Below are 16,272 nucleotides of genomic sequence, written 5' to 3'. Positions count from 1 at the left end.
TTAGCAAAAGAACACTTGAATGCACCTGTCACTAAGTATGTGTATCTACAGACGTCAGATAAGATAGAGGCACCCATGATCTAGTGGTCTAGATAATACTTCCTCCGTTTTTTAATACGCGCAACATTTAAACTTTTTACATTATTCACATATTATACTTTGATTATTGTTGTTGATTTATATGTAAGATAAAACATATATAGTCATGTGAAATTTTGTTAGATTTCGTCTCAATGTATAAAAATATTACTTTTTTGTAATTTTTGTTTAAAGATAATTAGAGATATTAATGATCAAAGTTGTGTATTGACATGCATGAAAATAACCAACATTGCGAGTAAAATGAATGGGGAGGACCTACAAAATTCATTCTTTTATAAAAGGCATAGTGAATTATCATATAGGCCATTTAGCTATAAAGGCTAACTTATCAAATGTAGGGTGTACTATAAATCCAAAGGACCAAACATATAGTGATGAGCAAGTAAAACCGGAATCTCTAGGATTTGATTACTTACCCTATAAGTCTATAACCTTACCGGTAAATTTGGATCCTTGGGTAACAAAAAGCATACTTGAAAATAGAAACCACGGTTAAAAGTTGAAAGTATACACAAATAAGAATGTTACACTAAATTATGTATATTAAGCTTATGTAAAAATAAATAAATAAAAAAGTTACACAATTAAATTGTTAACATAAAAGGTCTAACCTTTGTTAAGGTTTCTAAAATGATACAGTGGCGAATCTTAACTCAAACAAATGGAGGGGTAAAGTTTTGAAAATTTAACATCTTGTTTTTTACATGAAAATCAACCAATCAACCACTGCACTTGCCACAACAATAATTTGTATACTTCGTATATATTTTAGTTTTGGTAACTTATATTAAAAAAATCAAAGTCTCCCACGAAATGGTCACCTTAGATGATCCTTCCTTTAGTTCCCTACACGGATAAGAAATTTTAAATAACCGGAATAGGAGAACTATATACTTGTCATAAATTATATACTCCGTATTTGACACTCGCGTACTGTCTTTGTTAAAAGATTGTGAATACCCCTTTCAAACAAGGAAATACAGGAGTTAATGCAAAGTGAGTCATTTTTCAAAGAACTTTTAGGGTAAGTAAGCGATAACTGTTTAGGTATGTGGAGAAGGGGCTGGGGCGGATCTAGGGGGTACATTGGGGTACAATGTATCCCCAATCTTAATTTAAAAAAAAAACTATGAAGTTAAGATACCAGTTACATTAAAGAACCGATCTCTTAGATAATAAATATATCCAGCGTAATTCTCCACTAAAATTATTGAACACTTCTTTAAAACATCTGATCTCTTAAATACTGGAATTATAGCTTTAAAGATCCATTTATAAACTAAGAAACCAGTTGTTTGAACACATGGTCTCTTAAATTTTGTTATTCATTCCACCCTCTGCACATTACAATACATTTACAATTTTTTCAAAATTTCCTACTACAAATCTATTACAATACATTTACAATTTTTTCAAAATTTCCTACTACAAATCTATTACTTATTACAATTTATTAAATAATTTTGAGTAGTTACACTGAGTTAAATTATCATGTGTTTATATAGACATATATACTCATAACTTTTAAAAAAAATAGTTTACAATTTTATAAAAAGTTAGCGTAAGCGTTAATTAGATTATTACAACTATTATTGTTATTATTTAACTTAATTATGTACATCATTGCTAGGAAATGAGTACACACTATAAGATTGATAACTCAGGTACGTTTTGCTTGGCCAAAAAATGATACGGATACTCCGTGTTGTAGAGGGTTTTTTTTATTTTTTTATTTTTTAAATCAAGTCTAGTTTCGTACCTCCCGTCCTAATTTCTATATCCGCCACTGAAAAGGGATGATGAGTTTTTTTGGTTTGGTTTGAGGGGTAGTAGTGAGGATAAAAGAGGGATTTATAAAGCAAAAGTAGGAAAATTTATAAAGAAACAACTCACGATGTGTTCTCTCATCTGGAGAAAGTTGTTCCGACCTGAATTCAGGTCATATACAATTTGTTTGTTATGAACTAATCTCACAATTTGTGAACATTAACCTGTATTTGTACAATAACATAAAAAGAAAAAAAAATTAGTATGTGTAATTAAGTAATTTTGTTAGATCCAAATATCTAATTTCTTAATTTTTATCAATAAGAAATAAAAATCATTTGGTACATATGGAGTAATAAGCTAACAGGAAAAAAAAAAATTGTAATTTAATTTGAACTTTTTTTAATCAGAACTAACATGATCTATTTTTCTTAAGAGTAAGTAATAAGTTTTGAAATAAAGTGAAGAGATCGAACAAGACATTGAACTTAAATTCTATCAATATCGTCATTTTTTAATTTATTTGAGGAATATAGTTAATGCATAACAAAATCCAAAAAAGGGAGTTAAATTGTTGATGAAAAATCAGAAAATGTACTATGCCAAATTACGATTTTACCCTTTAAAAATGGTATCGGCTGATGAGGTCTGATTCCACCTCTATACTGGCCTATATAAATGCAGCTTCTCTCCTTCCTATGTTAAACCATCATCCTTCACACTTGCGCCATTTCTCTTACCTAAAACTCTAAAACATTCTTCAACTTCTCAACTCTTTTCTCACCCAAAAAAAAAAAAAAAAAACTTTCTATTTTGATCTCATTATTCTTCTGGTCGTGTTAATTAGTGATTATCTCTAATTTAGTCTGTCTAATTTCTATCATCTTGCTTTCAATTTATGCATATGAAATTATGAACTCCCCTCAAAATAAAAAAAATGAACAATTAAAAAACTCCCAAGTATTTATTTGTTAATTTATGTAGGAAATGAGTAAGTAAGTAAGTGAAGAGAGCTTTCTTCAGTCCACTCACAGGAAGGGTTGAGATTTATCCTGCTGTCGACTCATTCATCTCAACTACTTTGCGTTTGCGCGCATATATCGGAGGATCAACCTAACCATCACGGTCGCAACAGACGCCACGCACAGTAAATGAGTGAATGAAGCGAGAGTCAAGCTGGATCTTAAGCTTCTTGTATCTTGGACTGAAGGGAGCTCCCTTTCCCCCCCCCTTTTTTTTTTTTTTTTTTTTTTATTTTTTTATTTTTTATATGTTGATTTTTAATCTAATTCTTGCGATGTCTGTGTGTGCCCTACTAGGGTTTTAATGAGTCGCAAATACTCGTGTAATTACCTTATTAGTCCATTATTTATGCCCACTAAAACTTTTTCATAAAGCTTAATATCAATTATAATGTCTTAACTTTGTTTTAAATCTTATGATGATTTGATTAAATCAAACATCATGTCAATCATTTTCAAATTGAAAGGTTGAATAAAACAAAGATTGAAAGATAATTAGTGTTAGATTGTGTTTAGTATGTGATTATTATTTCCCGTCTTTGTGAAAGGGATAGATGGGTTTTTGGCATTTTGCATATGTTCATAATTTTGCAAAATAAACTTGAGTGGTTACAATAAAAATGTGTAAATAGTGCCCTTGTGTGTTAATTTGATGATTTGATTATTTTTTGTGTTAATTTGTGCACAAAAAATAAAAAATAATAATAATAAAAATAAAAGTAAAAATGTGTGTGTTAATTTGATGATTTTGAATTTAATTTGTTTCGTTCACTTGGCGTTACAACGTTTGCAGGGGATGTTTGATGAGATACGGATTATACTGGCGATTAAAATGATAGTAAGTAAGATAAATATGTTCGATGATAGTTTAATTTTGGTCGTGTTTTGATTATTCTAATCTAATTACCTTCTTCGTAGGGTTTTATATTTATGAGATTTCAGAAAATAATTAATTACAATTTCTTTTTATTGTGCAGGAAAAGCATAAAATTAAAACCTTGGAGATGACGAGTATTTTGATGGCACTCTAGATCTGTACTCCATTTTAATTTTATGTAGCGATTTTGTAATTAGGATAGTGTTTAAATTAGCAAGTAATCTGTATTTTATTCGTCATTTTTACAAATTAAAGGCTGGAAAATCCGTAGTTTATGTTGCGTGTATTCAGTGGCGGACCTTGAACGATTTTACGAGGGGGGCCGGTAGAAAAAATTAAGCAATATACTATGTAATTATACAATTATACACAAATTTTAGGGGGGCAACAAAGATCCGCCCCTGCGTGTATTAGCTCGTTAGCACGCTAATGATGTGATAATGTATTTTAAATCAGTTTTCGACGATATTCTTAATTATTAAAATTAATTATAATGTCCCTTCAAAAATTAATAATAATTCTACGCTCTCCAATATACACATTTTTGTACTACTCCCTATTTAAACGTATCGGAGTTATGTTATAAGAAATTTTTGCAATGGCTACAAATTTGGTGATTGCATTAGTAAGATTTGCACAATTAAGTGACTATGTACACTAACTTTTTCCATTGTATATTTTCTTGTATTATGAGATTTGTATTTACAATTTTGAACGAACTTTTTATTTTTAGTATAGATTTATGGTTGAAGAAAGAAGTATGATAAATAGGCGCGATCCGTAGCCATTCATTATTTTTTTGGTGCGAATGAGCCACAAGGGCAATATAAATTAATCCGTAGCCATTCATAATATGCACGAAGTACTACATATATTCTATGCTTACTTCTAATGTGTATGGATATTGTTAATAATTTTGTAAATATTACGGATTATTTTTTGTGCGATAAAATTGTCATATACGTAGTACTAATTTATACGTACCTTAACAAATTTAAAAATGATTATGTTATTTTCACCTTTTTCTTATTAATTATTAGGTAAGATCAGGCCAGACCTTACAAAAAACTAAAAGAATCGGATTAACTTAGGTGAAAGAGAACAAAGCCTTTTAGCCTAACCTTGGTATACATGTTGTCATGCCCTTACGACCTCATGGGTTAGTGCAAACTTTTCAGTAGATGTACTTTTCATGCAAAGTACCATCTAAAGTTCTAAACTCAATAACATTACTATCATTTAGTACTGCAGATTATCATTGAGGTATTAACCTAATAGTTAAAACTGAGTATATGTGTACTATATGTCTCAAATTTGAATTTCCTCGCCTCCATTTGATTACATTAGTGATAAAATACTTGTTATTCCGTAAGATTTACCGAGAAGAATACGCTTTAAAAAGACTGAGAAGTTTATCATGAATTTCTTTCTTTACACCCTTTTTGTTTAATACGAAGTATATTAATGTGGGTAGTCTGTATTATTCTGATCTTAGTACTCCCTCCGTCCCGGAATACTTGACCTGTTTTCCTTATCGGGCCGTCCCTTAATACTTGACCTGTTTCTAAAAATGGAAATATTCTAACAATATTATATTATTTCTCACTCCACCCCTATTAACCCACCTACCCCCTACTCCATACAAAAAATAATTAAAAATTCAACCCCTACTCTTCCCAACCCCACTCTTTACCCAATTCCCACTAACTACATTAAAATAATACCCCACTATCAACTACTACCTATTAAATTAAATAAGTCAATTCAAGTCCCTTAAACTCTGTGCCGGTCAAACCGGGTCGAGTATTCCGGGACGGAGGGAGTAGAAAAAAAAGGTGTATTTTAAGATTAAACATAAAAGTGATTGTACTATAAAAGGAAATAGAAGCTGAGACTCGAACACCCAAAAGAAGGACACTTTGAGGACAAAGATCTTGCACACCTGCATTACTCACAGCATAAGGACACTTATGACGAGTCAGATACAGTCATACTCTCATGGACTCCTCATTAATTATTAATTAAATTCTATTAATTTAATTGTGGTCCTCAAAATGTTCAATTTTATTATTAAACTTTTATTAAAACTATATAAAACTTATGTATGGCTAGGATAAAAAAAGCTTTATAATAAGAGAGGATTAGATAAAAAATAATAGAGAGACTAAGCTAGTATTAGGGTTTTAGGAATAAACCTATGTCTAGAATAAAATCATTGTTTATACATATACTTCGATTAGCCATGGATGACATATTCTTCAAGTGAGCAAAACTGATCATATTAATGTGTAAAATTAATTTGTAGATATAATTAATATATTTAAGTGTACTTTGATACAAGATGGAGGTGAATTGTTACATAGTATAGTCATACAATTATTAAAAAAATTTATTAGATTTGTAAAGAAAGAAAACTAAAACCAACGAAGTTTTACAAAGATTAAATGTTCTATGATAGGTTACATATTCGAAACCCCCTTTTCCAATTTGTAATGCCTATTATATACGACTAATTCAAACCCAAAGCGGGTGTAAAGCTATCTTTGAACTTTATTTCGTGGTTGACTTTTCTCTAAAAAGAAAATTGCTATCAAAATTTTGCTAGGGAAACCATGAATGAATATTAGTAACATTAGAGCATACGAATTACAGTACAACTTATCTTTTGTATGCGTGCAAATGAACCAGAAGTGCGACACAAAATTACAAATATAACTGGAAAGAAAGAGATTTAAACTCGTGATCTATCGTACACATGCAGATTTTCATTATTGACCACTAGTCCAATGCATAATGGTATACCACAAAAGTGCTTAGAGTATTGTTTAGATGGTTAAGTTGGGTCCAATAATAATAAGCATTGTATAAAGATAGTGATTAAGGAAGAGGCAAAAGCATTGGAAATCCACGAAGTATGGTCAAACAGTGCAAAATGGGGAAAAATGGTTTGCAAATTGGGAATAACAAAAATTAAATAAAAAAAGGCACAGAATACAGAAAACACCGAAAGTGGGAGTGTGTGTTTGTGGGTTCACTCACAATCGCCCAATGATTGACAGGTGCCAAACTTACCAAACCGAATCTCTGATTACAGAGATAAACCCAAATTAAGCCTGCCTTTTGGGTTTTGCCTTTGCCACCCACATTTTCATGCTTACCTTTTGTTTCTTTCTACTTGTATTTGTACTTTTATATTCTCTTATGTTTTTAATTGTCTACACTTTCAACATCCAACCTTATTAGTTTCTTCTAATTGGTCAATTGGTCGAGATTTAATGTTGTGGATATCAACTAACTTAGTTTGTATTGTTGTGCATGTGTATGCATAATGCATGCGTTCATTAACTTGGCGGAGCTGTCAAAAAAAAAAAACAATTAACTTGGCGGTAGTAGCGAGACTAAAGACCATAAATCATACTTTCTCTACTCATATTTATATGACACAATTGGGGTTTTGACACTATTCACACAAGTTCCTTTGATTTCAATTTGTGACTTAAGAAAAAACATAGTCGTGTGGGGTCTTGTTTGATTCGTCTCAATAAATATTTTTTAAATATCAATTTTTTATAATCTTATCTATAATTGAAGATATTAATGTTTAAAATCGTGCATGGGCAAACGTGACTAAATTATTGTGTCATATAAATAAGAACAGAGGAAGTATGATTGATATTCAAATCACTACAAATAGTAATCGTAATGAATAACAACTAACTTAATTTGCAGAAGTAAAATTTTCCTTGGATTTATCACTTCCCGTTAACGAGGGGTCGCTACTCACTAGGCAGGGCCGTAGGGGGTAATAAATGCAACTATGATATCCATATTACTGCCTTTGTAGCACTTTACGCACCATGAAAAAGAAGTTTACCTACCAATTGAGGTTGGCATGAGTGGTTAAGGGTCTCTTGCTCCTTAACTAAGGTCTCGGATTCGAGCCTTGGGAATGGAAAAAATCTCAAATGGGAGTGATGCTGCCCATCGAGGTACCTATGCAAACTCCCTCGGGAGATTAGTCCACTCGCCGACGGCGGTGGAAACTCCTCGTATTAGAACCAAAAAAAAAGTTTACGCAACAATATGAGATAAGTTTGATCCGGAAAATAAGTTAATTTCCGTCAAAATAAGGTGAATCAAACGAAAGCCTAAGTTTTTCTTTATCTGCTTTTCCAAATTGCAACAAACAAATGGATTTAATTTTTTTTTTGATAATTTGGAGGTCGTTTTATTGATCATGATTGAAAGCCTGCATGAGGTCAATTACAGCCCATCAGGAAGTTAGAAAAAACCACTAATACATGATTACATTATTATGAGATAGGGCAGTAAAGTTATATCCAGGCTATGAACTCGTCTTGTCTTCGAAGTCCTTGTTTTGCGAGAGCATCAGCTACCATGTTCGACTCACGACCTTTGTATATTATGTCTATGCCCTTCCCCACTTTTCTGGCCTCTTAGATGAAATTGATAGTGAACGCGAGATTCCACGGACCCGTTGTTTTATTTGTGCACCACTTTACTGCGTTTTCCGAATCCGACTCTACCACAAGGCTATATTGTTGTAGATGCTCGTAGGCCATGAATATTTTTATCGCCCTATGGATTGCGAGGACTTCCGCGTGATTGATTTCCACAAAGGGGACAGGGCTGGAGAATATGCAGATGAATTTCCCTTGATTGTTTCTCAAAACTCCACCAATCGAGGATTTTAGTTCTGTTGGGTTTAAAGAGGCGTCCACATTCCACTTTAGGGTTTCACCGATCGGTGGTGCCCATGGGCTTGGCCCTCTGCTTGGCTGTGTTATGAGTGATAAGGCCGATTTCTCAGCCCAGCTTAAACAGAGCGGGTTTCTTATTACTTCTTCAGGCTTGTAGGGGAAGGGCTCTCCCCATCCCTTGATCCACCAGCTAAGCCGTAGGAGAGAGAGATCCTGTAATTGTGCTGCGGAGCATGACTTATTTTCAAAGCATCTTGCATTCCTCTCGCTCCATATTGTCCAGATAATGATGAAAAAAATTGCAGCCCATACTTTTTTGATGAAGTGTCCGTTTTTTGGGCATGACCATTGTTCAAATGCTTCACGAGTTGAGGATGGGAGGACCCATGATACTCCCCAAAGATCGAGCCACCAGTCCCACAGTTTCATTGAGAATCGACAGTGGAGAAATAGGTGGTTGCAGCTTTCCGGCAGTTCATTGCACAATACACAGAGAACTTGTGACTGAGGGATGACTCCAATTCGAGCCAGTTTTTCTTTTGAGTTAATTTTTCCTTGTAGGGCAAGCCAAGTGAAAATCTCAATGCGGTGAGGAACGAGGTTTCGCCAAATGCCCTTGATGATGTTCGTGGGCCTATTGGGGTCTAGTTTTCCCAGCTCCGTAGTGAGAGACTTTACAGAGAATTGGCCTGTGATATGAGGGGACCAAATTATGGAGTCCAAATTTTCCTTTGATAGTGCTACTTGATCAAGTTTGTGCATGAGCAATTCATGCTCGCATATGTCACGTGGTCGCAATGGTCTTTTCCATGCAAAGGCCCATCTCCAATATAGTCCATCCCAAAAGCCATTGGATGAGACTGTGATGTTCTGTGAGGAGCTGATCCTAAACAGACGTGGACAAACATGTTTCAGAGGGGTTTCACCAACCCATAAATCATGCCAGAACAAGGTGTTCTCTCCATTGCCGACCTTTTTCCTTACTTTTGTTAGGTTGAAGGTTTTTGCGTGTTGGTGATTAAGGATGGCTGAGCAAATATTTTTCCATGGGCCGCCTTGAGATGGGATACGGAAGTCGACGACTGAAAAGAATGAGTTGTATCCATACTTCTCACGAACAAGACGGGACCATAACGCGTCTGGCCTTGTCAATAGCCTCCAGAACCACTTGAATAGTAAAGCAATATTTCTATTTGGTAGGTTTCCCTCCCCTAGGCCCCCTAGATTTTTCGGGAGCTCGATAAGTTTCCAAGCCACCGGGGTTAGGTGTTTTTTCTCCGTGGAGCCGCACCATAGAAATTGCCTTTGTATTTTGATGATTTTTTCCGCCACGCCCATCGGAATGGGAAAGAGAGACATGTAATAGAGAGGCAAGTTTGACAGTGAGGCTTTTATAAGAGTCAGGCGACCGCCGATGGATAACATATTGCTCTTCCAGCTTGTGAGTTTCTTTTTCATTCTTTCGATGATGGGATCCCAAGTGCTTATTCGGGACGAGTTTCCTCCTATTGGAAGGCCGAGGTATAAGAATTGAAGGTCAGGGTCCCGGTTTTGCATAGGAGAGATGCTGATGTTGTTTGCAGCCAGGCTTCATTAATATTGATACCCATGATAGAGCTCTTGTGAAAGTTTACTTGTAGCCCGGACGCAAGCTGGAAACATATGAGAACTCTTTTTATATTCAGAAGATAATCAACCTTTGGAGGGCAAAACATAATAATGTCATCGGCATATTGAAGGTGTGTTACTTTGAGACCATTACGGCATATCTCAAGGCCTTCCCAGAGATGTAAGTTGGTGGATTTTTGGAACATGAGGCTGAGGGGCTCCACCACAAGGTCAAAGAGGAAGGGTGACAATGGGTCTCCTTGTCGGAGCCCTCGCTGCAGCTTGAAGGGGACGGTGGGTGATCCGTTGATAAGAATTGAAGCGGAGGCAGTCATCACGCATGAGTTTATCCAGGCCCTCCATTGGGGGGGGGGAATTGCATTTGATCAAGTACCCAGTCTAGAAAGCTCCAGGAAACGCTGTCAAAGGCTTTGTGAAAGTCTAGTTTTAATAGTACTGCCTCCGTGTTATTTCTCTTGCAACTATCTATTACCTCGCTAGCAATGAGTGCTCCGTCAAGGATTTGCCGGTTTTTTATAAAAGATGATTGGTGTTGACCAATAATGGAGTCCATAAATTTCTGTAACCGCCTAGCAAGTAGCTTTGTTATGATTTTGTACGCGCACCCCACCATACTAATGGGGCGAAAATCCTTGTAGCCTTCTGGAATTTCGAGTTTCGGGATGAGAGCTATAAATGCGTTATTGCAGCCTCGTGGGAGGCGAGAGGTGTTCCAGAATTCTTGCACCATATCATATATGTCCTCCTTTATTACCTGCCATGCGCTTTTTATGAATCTGAAGTTGAAGCCGTCCGGTCCGGGAGACTTTGATACATCACAGGAGGCAACAACTTCGTCAATTTCATCATGAGTGAATTGTGCTGTGAGGGATGACTGTTGTTCCTCATTCAAGGTTTTAAAAGCTAGGCCATTGAAAACCGGCCTGAGGTGGTGATCTTCTTTGAATATGCCTTTGAAAATTTTTACTGCTTGTGTTTTGATCTCAATCGGGGCGGTTACTTTTTCTCCATCGACCATTATGTGTTCAATGTTATTTTTCCGCCTCCTGATGGTCGCTATAGCGTGGAAAAAACGCGTGTTCCTGTCCCCCTCCTTGATCCATTTTGATCGAGATTGTTGTGCCCAAAACATTTCCTTCCTTTTCAGCCATTGCCATAGATGAACTTGGTGTTCTTTTCGCTCTGTAAGTTCTGCTTCAGTCAACATTCTGTCATTGGCCATGGAGTCTAGGTTGTGGATTTTTTCTTCAAGTTCGGCAATCTGAGTGTCTATTCTGCCGAAGACATTTGTGTTCCATGTTTTGAGGTTGGACTTGACTTGTTTGAGTTTTTCTGTGAGGGTCATACCGTTGGACTGAGACCATGTTTCTTTTATATTCTCCATACAACCCGGGTGTGTGAGCCAACTGTCGATGAATCTAAACGGGCGGGGGCCCCAATCCCTTTCTCGGGTGGATATCAGCAGTGGGCAATGGTCTGATAAGCTGCGTTTCAATAGTGTGACTTTGATGCATGGGTATCGTTCCATCCACTCTGGAGATACAAATAGCCGATCCAGTTTGCTTTTTGATTGACCTCGAAACCACGTGAAGGTCTCGTTTGAAGGTGGAATTTCAAGTACCTGCATTTCCTGCAAGAAATTGTTAAAATCATTTGAACCATTGGATGATATTAGATGACTACCTCTCTCGTTTGGGTGAAGGACCTCATTGAAATCGCCAGACAGTAAACATGGTAGCCCAGAGGATTTCCAGAAATCTAGGATACTACGCCAAACACGTAGCCTTTCATTTACATTACAGGGGCAGTATACATTTATGAGGGTGCAGTGGAAGTTTGAGGATGGGATTACACCAGAGATGGCAATCCAGTGCTGGTCATGAGTTGTGGAAGTCATCGTAAAGAATGATTTATTCCACATGGAAATAATACCACCCGAGTTACCAATTGAAGGGCTTGCGGCCCACTGAGCGTTTGGGTCGTTCCATATAGTGCTAACCAATTTCTGATTGAGTGATTCTAATTTTGTTTCCTGGATGCATATGAATTGGGGGTCATGCTTGCTGATTAATTTTCGAATTGAACCACGCTTGATTTTGGCACCGAGACCACGAATATTCCAGGATAGCAGCATCATAATTTCTGGAGATTGGTGAGAGGGTGGGTTTGGCTTTATCACTGCGTTGTTGCCCAATCTGACTTTTGTCGGGCGATTCTATTCTGTAGGGTTGAGGTTGATCCGCCGAACTGGATGTCGAAGTGTTTTGCTACTTCAATTGTATTTGTGGCAGTGATTGGTGAGGGAGGGGGGGTAGGTGTGGATGGGGGTGATTGATGTTGTTCTAATGTTTTGCCTTTCTTTTTTTGGGCTTTGAATTTTTCTTTTGTGGATCTTTTTTTGCAGTGAATCTGTTTGAGGCTAAGAGGGATTAGGGTTATTATTCTAGTCTTAAGTCTTTCAAAGTGAATCCCTCTTAGCCCTAATGATCAAAGTGAATCTAATGATCAAAGTGAATCCCTCTTAGCCCTAATAATCATTAGGGTTATAACCCTAATGATCAAAGTGAATCTTTTTTTGCAGTGAATCTGTTTGAGGTTAATTAACCCGAAAGACTTAAGACTAGAATAATAACGGACTCTGGTGGTTTAACCAGGGGAGGTTTTAACAATTGAATCTTCTTTTAATTTACAATTAACTTTTATAACAAATCGACATGCAGCCTGAAGTTTTAGATAACTGCATTTAGGAGCTTAGAATTTTCTCAAGTACATATGTGCAAGTGCGAAATCCACCTACCAATCTAGCTCTCATCTTTAAGTGAGATGGATCTTGGGTGTTTGTAAGGTTCTTCTCAGAAAATAAATTTGACTATGTAATTATGTAAAGGTGTAAGTGACTTGGTTTGCTAAGTGAACATTGTTTAAGATGGAAACCTTCGTCAAAAGCGTACATCATTAGGTTAATTTTATGTCTCGGTGGGTCCACATTTAGGCTATGTTTGTTTAAGTTAATTTTGAATTAATTTAGCAAAAATACACCACGAGAATTTGTATCTTTAATAACAATGTAACCTAGCTAATAACGACATGTTAAAAATCCATTCCGTCGCAAAAGCCTTTTGCGACGGGGATATATAACAATCAAACAAAGACGGGAACAACCGCTGTAAATGTCTTTTACGACGGGTTAGCGGCAAGATTTTCCATTAATGACGGTTTCACGACAGGAAATCTCGTCATTAATCAACGATTATTGACCTTTAGCGACGTGATTTTCCATCGTTAATGGTACAATTTCTTGTAGTGATAAGTTCATATAAATTTTTTCAGACAATTTACGTATACAAATAAGTTTTTTTTTAGCAAAAGTAAGCTGAAATTAGTTTAGTTAAATTTATTTAAGTTAATTTTAGTCAAAATCAGTTGAACCGACCAAACAAAGCCGGATGTCCGAGTTATAGGAGGTCACAACTTTGCTTAAAACCAATTTTATGAATATGATTTTAGGGATTTAACAAAGGTCAAATGCACTTTGATTAATTTAGTTGGTGACCTAATTGGATCCACCGATGAGTACAGCTTGTTGTGGTTGTTGGTGATATATAGTCAAGATGCTATCATATCATTTTCACTAATTGGCGAAGCAAATCCAAATATTTTTCAACTTGGTTTCAATGCTCCATTTGGCCTTGATGATGTTTCATCCTTTTGGGTGGTTGCGTGGTTATTGAGATGAAAAGGTTTTTTGACTTTCTTTATTTTATTATATGGACAAAGAGTTCATTAAACCAAAAACAAATAACAATTACCTATTGCTAGGAAAACTAAAACAAACAAAATAAATCCTACCACAATCGGATTGCAATGCTTTTTACTTGGCAATGGTTCGATGCTTTTGGTAGAGTATATGAACAACCAAAGAATGAATTTAAGTAGCTTAGTACAAGCGCGTGATTGGTTGGCATGGGTGTGCAACAGCGATTAATGGTTAAAACAGAAGTTGCATACACGGCCATGTCCCTGCAACTTAACACACGACAACGTATTCACCTAATTAATATTTTTTCCTTAGTTTCTATTGTTACAATAACTCAGGAAAAGAAATCGGAGAGAGTACATACACATTAAGTGAACATTACTAATATAATTCACGCCTACTTTTTAAAATACAAACGAATAATTAATAGGCTTAACTCGATCTAAAAGGATGTAGTATTGTAGTGTGTTCATTGTATGAAGTTGGCTTCACAAAGTGTGGCAAAGTAGCTAGGATTGAGGAACTATGTTTATACTTTTTCGGAGTATACTATATTACCAACTATTTTAAACTTATTTAATTTTAACTAACTATGATTTCTTTGTCTATAGTAGAACAAACATTAGAAAGATAAGCCAGGAAAAAGAGAAACACACAACCTCATTACTTTGCCACAATTCAAGAGTAAGTTACTTTCTTAAAAAATAGCCACCAAATTCATTGTAAGATGGCAAAAATTGGCAATACTAAATCTAATGTGTTTAATTTAATGATTGTATGCTTTAAAGCACATTATATAGAGAGAATACTGAACTCCACTGAGGTTGTCTCAAGCATAAGGCAACACCAACATTATTAACCCGTAAATACTAGTTGAAGAGAACAAGGACTAAGGGATCGGATAGAGACCGTTCTAACAAGTTTACTTTCTTATGATTAGAAATAAGTTTCAATAAGGTCAAATCAATTAATACTCTGTACATTTCCGACCGTATTTTCTTATAAGTCACATTTCCATTTTTAATAATTTCTTTACCTTATCTTCTAATTATTTAATATAATTTTCTCTAGGGATCATCATTACAATAAATTTTCTCTCTCTAATCTCTACTTTGATTAAAAAAAAAAAATCATAATTTTTTTCTATTTATTTATTACTTCCTCCCCCAACTTGCTTTATTATTTTTATTAGATTCAACTTTCCTTCCTTAATACGCGTGTCGATCAACATGTGACTCCTAATAAAATAGGAATAGAGTATTATCCAGATAATTTTAAGTGAAAAGAACGCATCTTAAAGTTACACGGATGATTTTACCCTAATTTGGAGCGGAGGTAAATGCACTTTTTTGGCAGGAAAAAAGCAATAGTTGAACACACATGGAAAGCCAAATATTTGGTGGGGCAATGAAATCTAGGTTGTTCAAGTTAATCGAGTAGCTGTACATACGAATTGTCATTCGGTTTGTACTAAAATCAAACCTAATAAAAAAAAAACTGTTTGCAAAGATTCCACCGTAAAAATCTTAGCTATAACCACAACTAGTCTGCTATGGAGTACAAATATAAGGTTGTACAACATTATTGCTGCACCCTAAACAGATACCTCAATCAAATGGCAATTCGGTTAAACTCCAATTCTACCTCACGTCTTCAAAGTGACGTCTTCAATTTATAGAAGGTACAAGTTGATTCCACACGATAATATGGCACTAGAGCTGTCAAAACAGGTCATCGGGTCGGATCAGGGTTGGATCATCTCGGGTATCGGGTCATGAACATGTCGGGTCGTATCGGATCACTTTATCATTCGGGTGCAGGTTGGGTTCTTTTTTTTCTCATTTCGGGTACAAGTCGGTTACGAGTCGAGTCATGTTTGGGTCGGGCTCAATTTCGGGCTGGGTCTTATATAGTCGGGTTTGTAGCAGTTAATCTCGGGTTTGGGGTCAAGTTCGGATCGGATACTTTTCGGGTCGGTTAAAATCCAGGTCTGGTTTACTCTCGAACACGGGTTAAGATTGAGTCAATAACTGATTTGGTCATCTCAAAATATTCAAGCGTAAAATATTTACTGCACAGGTCGAATCACTAGCATGTTATGTGGTAAAAATCTGGTTAAAGTTATTATTGGGTATCAAATCAGGTTCAGATCATTGTTCAGTCATGTCTGTTCGGTTACCAATGAATGCAAAATTAACAATGAGTAACATATTATTAGATTGCTTGGTTTCCAAAGATAAAGTTTTCAAGAAAATCATAGAGGTCACACAACTGATTAGCATAAAATTTAGGGCCACCAAAGTATAAGATCCAGGCCCAAAACCAATCCAGAACCTTAAAAACTCATTAAATTGAAACAAATAATTGGATCTTTAGGCCCAAATAACGGGCCTTTCA

At 35.6% G+C, this 16,272-nt stretch overlaps 1 long non-coding RNA gene across 1 annotated transcript; it reads left to right on the top strand.

Annotated features, from left to right (window-relative positions):
• Positions 1–2,472: 2,472 nt before the first annotated feature.
• Positions 2,473–4,266, top strand: LOC110778005 (uncharacterized). Its single transcript, XR_002530643.2, has 2 exons — positions 2,473–3,729; positions 3,869–4,266. It is a non-coding gene; the product is annotated as an uncharacterized lncRNA (long non-coding RNA).
• Positions 4,267–16,272: the final 12,006 nt, after the last annotated feature.

This window comes from Spinacia oleracea, chromosome 6 (genome assembly GCF_020520425.1).
Source record: "Spinacia oleracea cultivar Varoflay chromosome 6, BTI_SOV_V1, whole genome shotgun sequence".
In the NCBI taxonomy this organism is placed as follows: Eukaryota; Viridiplantae; Streptophyta; class Magnoliopsida; order Caryophyllales; family Amaranthaceae; genus Spinacia; species Spinacia oleracea.
This window is presented reverse-complemented; position numbering and strand designations above follow the sequence as displayed.